We start from the raw sequence: 9,101 nt of genomic DNA on the forward strand, positions 1-9,101 counted from the left end.
AGAGAAACGAAACTACACTGGCATGGTATAATTTTATATTCAAGAGATATTGTAATATAAATGCTTTTATTAATAGTTTGCTTTTCATATTGAAAATTAAGGGCAATGTTATATAATTAATATAAATGCAAAGATAACAGTAAGTGAAAAAATACAACAATCTAACTTTAGTGATTTAAACGCAACTTTTACTGATGTTTATGGTATGTAAAAAAAGGAATATAAGTATACAAAGAAATATTTGTACTTAAAATCTGTATCAAAAATTGAAGATAATTAAGTAGTAAGTCATAGCCTATTTTCCAGAAGGGCTCACTCTTTTTCTCCATAAACCATACCGCAATATGAATACATAAGTATTTACATGTTACAAATTTTACAAAACCAATTAAGCACATTAAACAGAAATTGGCAAAAGTTTCTATCTGTTTATAATATTTTTAAGTGAACTAGAGTGCCAATTAGCACATTTTTTTCAAAGGTCAAAGCTTGTCTTGAAAAAAACACCCTGAGTTAAAATATTAATATTTATATATAAAATATATTCTCTGTCCCAAGCAAGAAATGCCACCTTAAATGAAAAATCAAAGATGGCTATCAAACGGACATGAAAATAACCAAACAAATGTATGTTTGGAAAAGATAAACATAGCCATGAATTTTATGAAGTGCTCGATGTATAGATTTTACTCAAAAATGCCTTTTAAAATGTTACCTAATATTGAATTTTCTTTGTGATTGAGTTGGATTTCCTCTTCGAGTCCTGAAATGACTTGAAGCAGTCTTTCATTTTCCATTTTGTAGTCCAAATTTTCCTTTTCTAGAACCCATAGTGTAGGGCTGCTCTCTCCGGTCAAATAGTCCTGAAAGATGGGGGTATTCCATATTTCTAAGCAGGGAGCCAAGGATTTAAATATGCAGCATAAGACAATACAGAAGAGCTATCATATAATTTTCTGAATTCTATTAAGCATTTATAATATGAATAGTAAAAAGGAAGGGGATTAAATAGAGCTTGCTGGAAGAAAGGCTGCAGTACATTCTGTACAAAGACCACAGCACATGGGGACATTTTATTGACAGGAATAATGCATATCATACTGTTTGTGTGCCCTCATCATTCAGGTCAATTCATTATGGAGGCTGTGTCCGGGGAGGCAGCTGGGGCCCCTCCACCCACACTTCCCTCTGTGTGCGTCTGAAGTGCTGTCCGCTGGTAACTAGGCAGGCTGGGGAGACCATGGACGGGCAGCGCCAGGGGGTGGCAAAGTGCACGGTCAGGGAGGGGGGCTTGTTGCCTTTGTGGCATTTCCCAGTGTCAGCGCTGCCAGTGTCATGAGGAGCACATCACATGTCAAAGTGGTGACGTTTCCAGGCTGGGAGCCGCATGGAGTCCATCAGGCACACGGATATCCACACAGTTGGTTTTCTGCTTGGTGGAGGAGCCACCCAGAGGCAATTCATATTCTGAACATTAACGTGGCTTTGCATGCCTGTCACACTGGGGCTGTGCAGGCGTTTAATGCTATTGAAGACTTCGGTTTAAATCTCTATGCGAACAGTGATTACCTTGTAAGAAGGTTTCAGGATAACTTACAACAAAAGACTTTAAAGTTATAGTTTTAGTAAAGCAAACTCATTTACATTTTTATTATGTGCGTCTTTTGTTTAAATCTTGCCACGTCCATTATGGGAGAGCCTTTTTCTTACGCGATGGAAAGCTTATGGGGACAGCTACTCTTCTTTTCTTATTCTTCTTCTTGTCTGTTTCGAAGCTATTGAAAACATCTGAATATACTCGCTTATGGCTGTCTAGATTTTACTGCCACACATTATTTTAAAAATTGAGATGTAATGCATTAGGGGAGCTGCGGAACTCTATGTTTCAAGATGGTTGAATATTAAGCCGATTTGGCCATCTCAAAATATTAAAGCGTATGTCCAAAAGTCACAATATTATGCTAAAAGAGATAGAAGGTTTGATATGCCTTGTTTCAAAATAATAGACACAAGAAATACTTTTGAACTTTAAAATAAACTTTAAATGAATTATCACCTGTTCTTTTTATAGCAATGCCATGGTTGCAAATATACAAGAATAAAATTTCCAGTCAAAAACTAAATCATTCCTCCTATACGCTTTTTTCCTTTTGGAATTGTACTTCTATTTAACTTTAGGGCTTTCTGGAAGTAAATAATTAAAATATTTTTCTTTGTGATTATAATGGTTTAAAAGAAAAAGAAGCGGCCACGATGTTTTGTAGTACATTAATAAATCCTTAAAAAACAACAAGCAACTTAGTAATGAAGTGAATTATATCAGAGTTAATATTTAGAATAACGTTGTTAAATTTTGCACTAAGCCCAATTACAAATCTTCATGATTTCAATTCACTGTTGCATTGAAATACTTTGCACTTGATTCATTCTTAATAAGAACTAACAAATCAATAGTTAATAAACAACACTGTTTTCTTACTAAAGGAGGAGTCCCAGTCATTAATTTCTTGTCCCAAATGGTTCAATTTGAGATTATCACAGAATATATTTATTGACTAAGACAATTTAAATAATAAACAAACAATATTTGCCTTAATAGGCTTATGCACACGGTGGCAGAATATGAACACCCACGGTGGATCACATGAGCACCCATTATAAACTAAACAAGAACTATTCGAATGAATCAGGTGAAGTGTAAAATTTATAACCGGTATCATCTAATACCTGAATGTGTTTTCTAAAAATCTCTTATAAAAGCAGGAAACAAGGAAAACACATTCAACTGAAAGTTTTTTTTTTTTTTCCTCCATAACCATCTACAGCCCCCGTTCTTGTAAGGTTAACCTTTAGCTCTGTCCCCACCATCTGTCAGCTGCAGGAACTGCAAGTAATTAACTATTCAGAACCGCGGCAATGAGGACACTCATTAGCAAAATGAACAAAGGGATAGTTCTGGGCTGTGGCGGTCATCTGTTACACTCTGAGTGGCAGGTTTTGTGGTGGTGTTCCTTCTACCATCTGCCCACACCACTAGTTTGGGCTTACTTAAAATCACGAGCCTTCTTTAAAATATATTGCATTAATAAATCGAGGTTAGGAAGGATGAGCTCGTTATAAGCTGGTTAACTAGACATAGCTATTTAAAGCCACAGTATAGTCAAGAGAAACTGTGTGATTCATGATCATCTTGGAATTTTTAACTTATAGAAGAACTTGTCAATTTCAAGTTTTCCTATCATGTTGTGCAAACTAGGACTTCGGGTCGGGGCTTATGCGCTTTTTCTCTTGTGAACAGTCATGAGATGTGCAAAATCACTGTTCCCAGGTTTCAGAATTCCCATCTGGTCTTGAAAGAATCTGAAAACTGGTATAGTCTAGAGCCTTGCCACTCAAAGTGTGATCCGTTGCACCTGGGAGTTTACTGGAAATGCAGAATCTCAGCCCCACCCCCACCCCAGACCTACAATCAGAATCTGTATCTTAACAATTGCTGCAGGCGACTTATATGCACAACAAAGCCTGAGAAGTACTGTCGAGCACTGCATGCGCCTGCACAGCCGTCTCTCTCCTGCCATATTGGCATCTCAATTCTGCAGGCTCCATGTACATGACTTGGACATCTCAATTTGATGCTGGGGGTGGAATGGGGTTCTGATGCATGCCCAGGCTGCATGACAGTCACAGAGAAGAGCAGGTGCTTTCCCAGTGAGTGACAACCAGGAAAGTGGCACACTGGGGCAGTGAAGCCCTGCAGAGCTGCCACTCTTGAATGACAGCTCTGTTTTGGAACTGTCAATAACGAGCAGTTATGTTCACGGATAGGGGGTGCGTGAGTGATGGTTGCAGGGCTCATCCATGTTGAGGTAAGAAAAAAAAAAGAAAGTCTTTTCAAAAGGACAAATCCAACTGCAGTTAAAACACAGGCATGCGCACGCACACGCACATGCCCACGGACTCTGACGGGATAGCCCGCTTTAGCAATTCTCAAGGGGATTTATCAACGCACAGCATGACAACCTGGTAACAACAGAGGTATGCAGTTAAGTCACAATGGTTTCCGACAGAACTAAACCCGAAAAGCAGCTCTGCTTTTGAATGCAGTTGCTCTCTGGGAAATTCAGCATTAAGGATGGTCTGACCTGGAGAGATGATGCTTCTGTAACTTGAAGAGCTCCCTTTTCTGGTTTTCACATAATGTAAACTAGCTGTTTATTAAACTTTCCCTTTTCGATCGCATTCTTATCAGATTTCTCTCAAAAACAGTCCTGGAAAGATATTAGCACTGCTTATTAACTATAAATTTATTTATGTAACTTGAGTATCAATAAGAATAAACTAGGGTGCTTCCCTCTTATTTATTCAATTTTTTCAAAGTTATTTCATGTTATTTCCATTGCTACTCTGAAATTTTCTAATTGTTTCCTCAAACTGTTTTCCAAATCTAATTTCAGATACATGGTGTCTTGAGCTCTTTTATACCACTAGAGGGAGCAGTTGGATAAGGTGAATTAAAAAAAAAAACATGATATAGCATCTAGAACTTAAGTGGCATGCAATTATAGAAAAGCTTGTTCTTAGAGAATTAAAAAAATATATATACATATATTTTTCCAGAGCTCTGTTTTACATCCCTGTTCCCGAAATGCACGGGGGTACTGCTGTGCGCTGCCCTCAATCAAGGCGGGAGACCGGGGTCACATGTTTTGTTGGGGTCCTAAGGACTTGGGAGAAACGCGTAGACTCAGTTAATCAGGTGTATCTCGGCTTCCTCAGATCTTAGAGTGTTTACAGAAATACTAATGTGGTCTCTTTGGGGACAAATTACAGTGGAATAACCAGGGTCTGGCCATCCTGAGCCAGAGAATACCCTGCTTATAGAAGGGCAGGGTGGAACCTCCCGCTTCCTGCCTCCCTCCGCGCCCAGATATCCAGACACACCAGTTAACAGGCCGAAACACTGAGAGGTGTAAACATCCCAAGAAAGATCCCACGATTCAGTGTAATGAACTCAATTGCTGAATTGTGACGTTTCTCAACTGTCCAGAGGCCTGCTCAGTGTATTTCATGGAACATAAACCAGATGGTCATAGGATTTATGTATTTCCTCATAATGAGAACGAGAATTTATATACTCATTTTTCTTCAAAGAACTCAAAGCATTTCATATTCAATACAACAGGTAGCCTTCTTACAATTCTCTCTTAGCCAGGCAGGTATCACTTTCCATTCAAAAATGGAACATAAATGGATCGAAATGGCCTTGCCAATTTATGCCGGATGTCTTTGGCTAAGGCAGAGTTAAAAGCCAAACTATTACAGTCTTTTAGCCTTTTCTACTAAATTATTCCCCCTCCTCCCCCCCTCCCCCGCCCCATAAGAGTAAATATAGACCCAGGAGAAAGTTAAAAAAAGTAAATGCAAAAATTGGATATGCCTCCTCCTCCAAGGCTATCAGTGTTTAAAAAGAATTCATATTAAATTTTATTAAATCTATGTTAATAATACTTAATACTACATTGTTTAGAAGACGCTCAGCTTTTTTGTTTGTTTGTTTTTAGAACACAAACAATTCTAACCGATTAAACAAAGCAAGTACTCCTTCACCAGCTAGTAAACGAAGTCCTTAGAATGATGCACGTTCAATTCCTTATCTCTTTTAACTTTGAAGTTTTAAGTGTGGGGTTAGATCAACCATAGATTGCATTTAAAGGGGCCAGCAACCCACAAGTGTTTCCTCCTAGTACTATAATTTGATTTACAACTTCTCAGCCTTTTTCTGTACATCTATATGCATGCATCAATATTTATGTGCATATGCACATGTATAACATACAGTAGTTATAATAGACATTAAATAATATAAATATACATTATAATACTATAATCACATATATGTATATAAATAAACCTTTAACTCTTACTTCTTCTGTGGGCTGTGGATTTAGCTAGACCTCCGGTTCAACTCTTATTTTCTTCTGTGGGCTGTGGATTTAGCTAGACCTCCGGTTCACATACCATCTATACCATTTACTAGCTGTGTGTCTGGGGGGAGGTTACTTAGCCATCCTGTCTCACCTCCTCACCTGTAAACTGTGCTGTGGGATGAGAAGCGAGACCACCGATGAGGAACCTGGTGCCTAAGAGCTGATATTCAACAGATTGCTATTCCTTCAGCCCCTCTGCAAGCTACTTCTACTCAAAGAACAGCTTCTTGCTCTTAGAACCTAAGAATAAAACCACCTCTATGGCTGTGGACTGTGGTTGGGCCAGGACCTGTGGCTCAGAGTGGACTTGAGATGAAAATGAACTCGCCCTCAGGGTCCACACTTTCCAGAGCCTTTAAAATTCTCCATGATGGGAACCTAGGTTCTCCTTTCTGCTCTCTTCCCGTTTTTTTCCCCATCAGTCCTCTGAGCAGTAAAGCAGCTCATGGCTCCCAGTGCAACAAAAGTCGGGGGGAGAGAAACCTTGTGAGAATCTTCCTTCTCGACATTTCTCCTTAAGGTCATCCTGTTCCAAACTGGCTTACTCGGAAGCCTCTGGCTTGGCGGAGACAAATTTTGTGTCTTTCAAATTATTTGGACTGCACAAAAGGGTGGAAATCTTCCGAATTAAAACAAAAATCTATTTATGTGCTCCTCTAGAGTGGGAACATTTTTGCAGTGGGAGATAGGTTATTTTATTGCTGTTATGAAAAAAAATTGAGAACAATGATATTGTTCCTATTTATAACTATTATGAGTTTTCCAGAATGTGCCATTGAGCGGGAAAGGGTTGGACTGGCCTACGTTGTGGAGACAGGCCCAAGACACATCACTTGTATTTCCTTTTTTCCTAATCCAAGCTTTCAGATAGTTATAAACTTTATTTAAATATATTAAAATTAATTGTTGTTTGCTTTGAAACTTACTAATCTTTGCATTCCAAATTCTTCATTTCGCTTCAATTCTTCTCGTAATTCCTTAATCACTGCTTCTTTCTCCTTCAGTTTTCTGAACAACATGTTTATTTTAACAGCACTTGAGTCATACCCAGAAGTCATCTCTTCTTCCACCTCGAAGAAATGCTGAGGAGGTGGGGAGGGGAAAAAGCAGCATTAAAAATCACTCAGCTAGCAGCACCAGAAACTATTTCATGTTTTACGTAAGTCTTTTAAGTTATTTCATTTTCGTAACTTGCACGCAATTTTTAGTAAATCGCTATATTTATATGGAACGATATGCTGAAATATCACAAACTACAGCACAGTATTACCCTGTAAAACACAAAGAATGATGTGTTACTCTAAGTACATCTCTCAGCCCTGCCAATAATAACAATAAACCTTAATAATAAATTCCCATCATGATGGCGAATGTCCTACTTCAATCTTCCTCTAAAGGAAGAGAACAAATATTTGAATATGCAAAAAAAAAAAAAAAAGTAAACTCATTCCCTCGATGGTTTGGAATGGAGATGTGGAAAGAAAGAAGTACCATTTCTTTTCCTTTCTTCTTTTCTACAGAAAAGGTCTGCTGACCTTTATTTGATCCAGACATATGTGCTTCATTTGAAAACTTAGGAAACTGAGACTAGAGCAGAAGAATACGCATTAAAATAGATTTTTTTTTTTTAATGGAAAACCATGGACAACGAATCATCAGGCATAAGAAAATAACCTTCGGAGTCTCTATTAAAATTATAGAAGTCTAACATAACGTTCATTTCTCTTCTCTCTGCATAAAAAAAAAAAGATGGCTATGTTTGTGTTTTTCTTAAAAATCTAATAAACTGTTTTCAATAACTCTGATCGAATAGAGATTAAATGAAATAAAAAAAAAATCCCCTCTCAAATTAGTTTGGAATGAATTCTTATATTAGTTGATACCATATGTCATATATGGCATTGTCCCGATGTTAGTTCATTTGACCTTATATCTTGAGCATTTCCCATGTCATTAACATTTTACATAAATGTAATTACCAATGGTTACATATCATTTTGCTCTAAAGAAATGTCATAAATTATATAATGATTATAACATATTTTTAAAGTTTACCATTATACAGAATCTGCACACATAAATCTCTGTTCACATTTCTGATTTTCTCTTGGCATAGATTCCTAGAAGTAAAATTCCTGGCCAAAGTATACAAATGCTTTAATGATCTTGATTCATTTCATAATTTTTTTTAAAAAAGACTGTCCAATTTATATTCTGCCTCAAGTATGAGGATGCTCATCGCATTGCACTCCCTGAACCAACATACATTATTATTTTTTAAGTCTTTCCTGTGAGAATATGTAAATATAGTAATTTGTTTTTGTTTTAATCAGCATGTTTTGATCATCATTCAAGGTGAATTTTTTATATATTTTTTTTATTTTTATTTTTTTAGGCAAGGCAACCCTTGGTTGACCTCCCAGATTGCAAGGATCTTGTCAGCTTACAATCTCTTATTTTTTTATTTTTTACGCCTACAGCACCTGGTCTTCCTAGGTGGTCTCCCTTCCAACTACTAACCAGGCCCGACCCTGCTTAGCTTCCAAGATCAGACAGGATTGGGTGTGTTCAGGGTGCCATGGCTGTAGACTGAATTTTTATATGATACTATGATACTATTTATGTTTTATATTCTGAAAGTACTTATTTCTAGTTATGTGCCATTTTACTGAGGACCCAAAATATTTTTAGAACTTCCCTGGATCTACTGATTAATCAGTTTTATTGATTAGTTCTACTATTTTCATCCGTTAGTGTAGAAGTACCATTTCTTGATCAGTCTGTTTTAAGCAGTTAGGTGCTTCCTTATTTGCGGTCGTCACTCTGAAGAATTGTATTACAAAACCAAAACAAGTAAGAAATGCTTAGAAATTGGATGCCGTTACTTACTTCTAGCATATAAAAAAAAAATCTCATTTTCAATCTCATTTGATATGCAAAACTATATTGTCCATTTTGGACTCTCTGGGGAATTACAGAAGAATTCTTTTTATCATATGTTCATTATGAATACTTTTGGGTACATGCACATACAAGAAATAGAGTAAAACCTAATCATATCTGCTAATATACTTAATATTATATTTCAAAAAATTAAATTTAAAAACTAAAATT

The 9,101-nt window shown here is 36.8% G+C and overlaps 1 pseudogene; it reads right to left on the reverse strand.

The window, feature by feature from the left end:
- Positions 1–8,458: 8,458 nt before the first annotated feature.
- LOC112475738 lies at positions 8,459–8,577 on the reverse strand (annotated as a pseudogene).
- Between the last annotated feature and the right edge of the window lie 524 nt (positions 8,578–9,101).

The sequence above is a fragment of the Pteropus alecto genome, unplaced genomic scaffold (genome assembly GCF_000325575.1).
Source record: "Pteropus alecto unplaced genomic scaffold, ASM32557v1 scaffold11, whole genome shotgun sequence".
Lineage (NCBI taxonomy): Eukaryota > Metazoa > Chordata > Mammalia > Chiroptera > Pteropodidae > Pteropus > Pteropus alecto.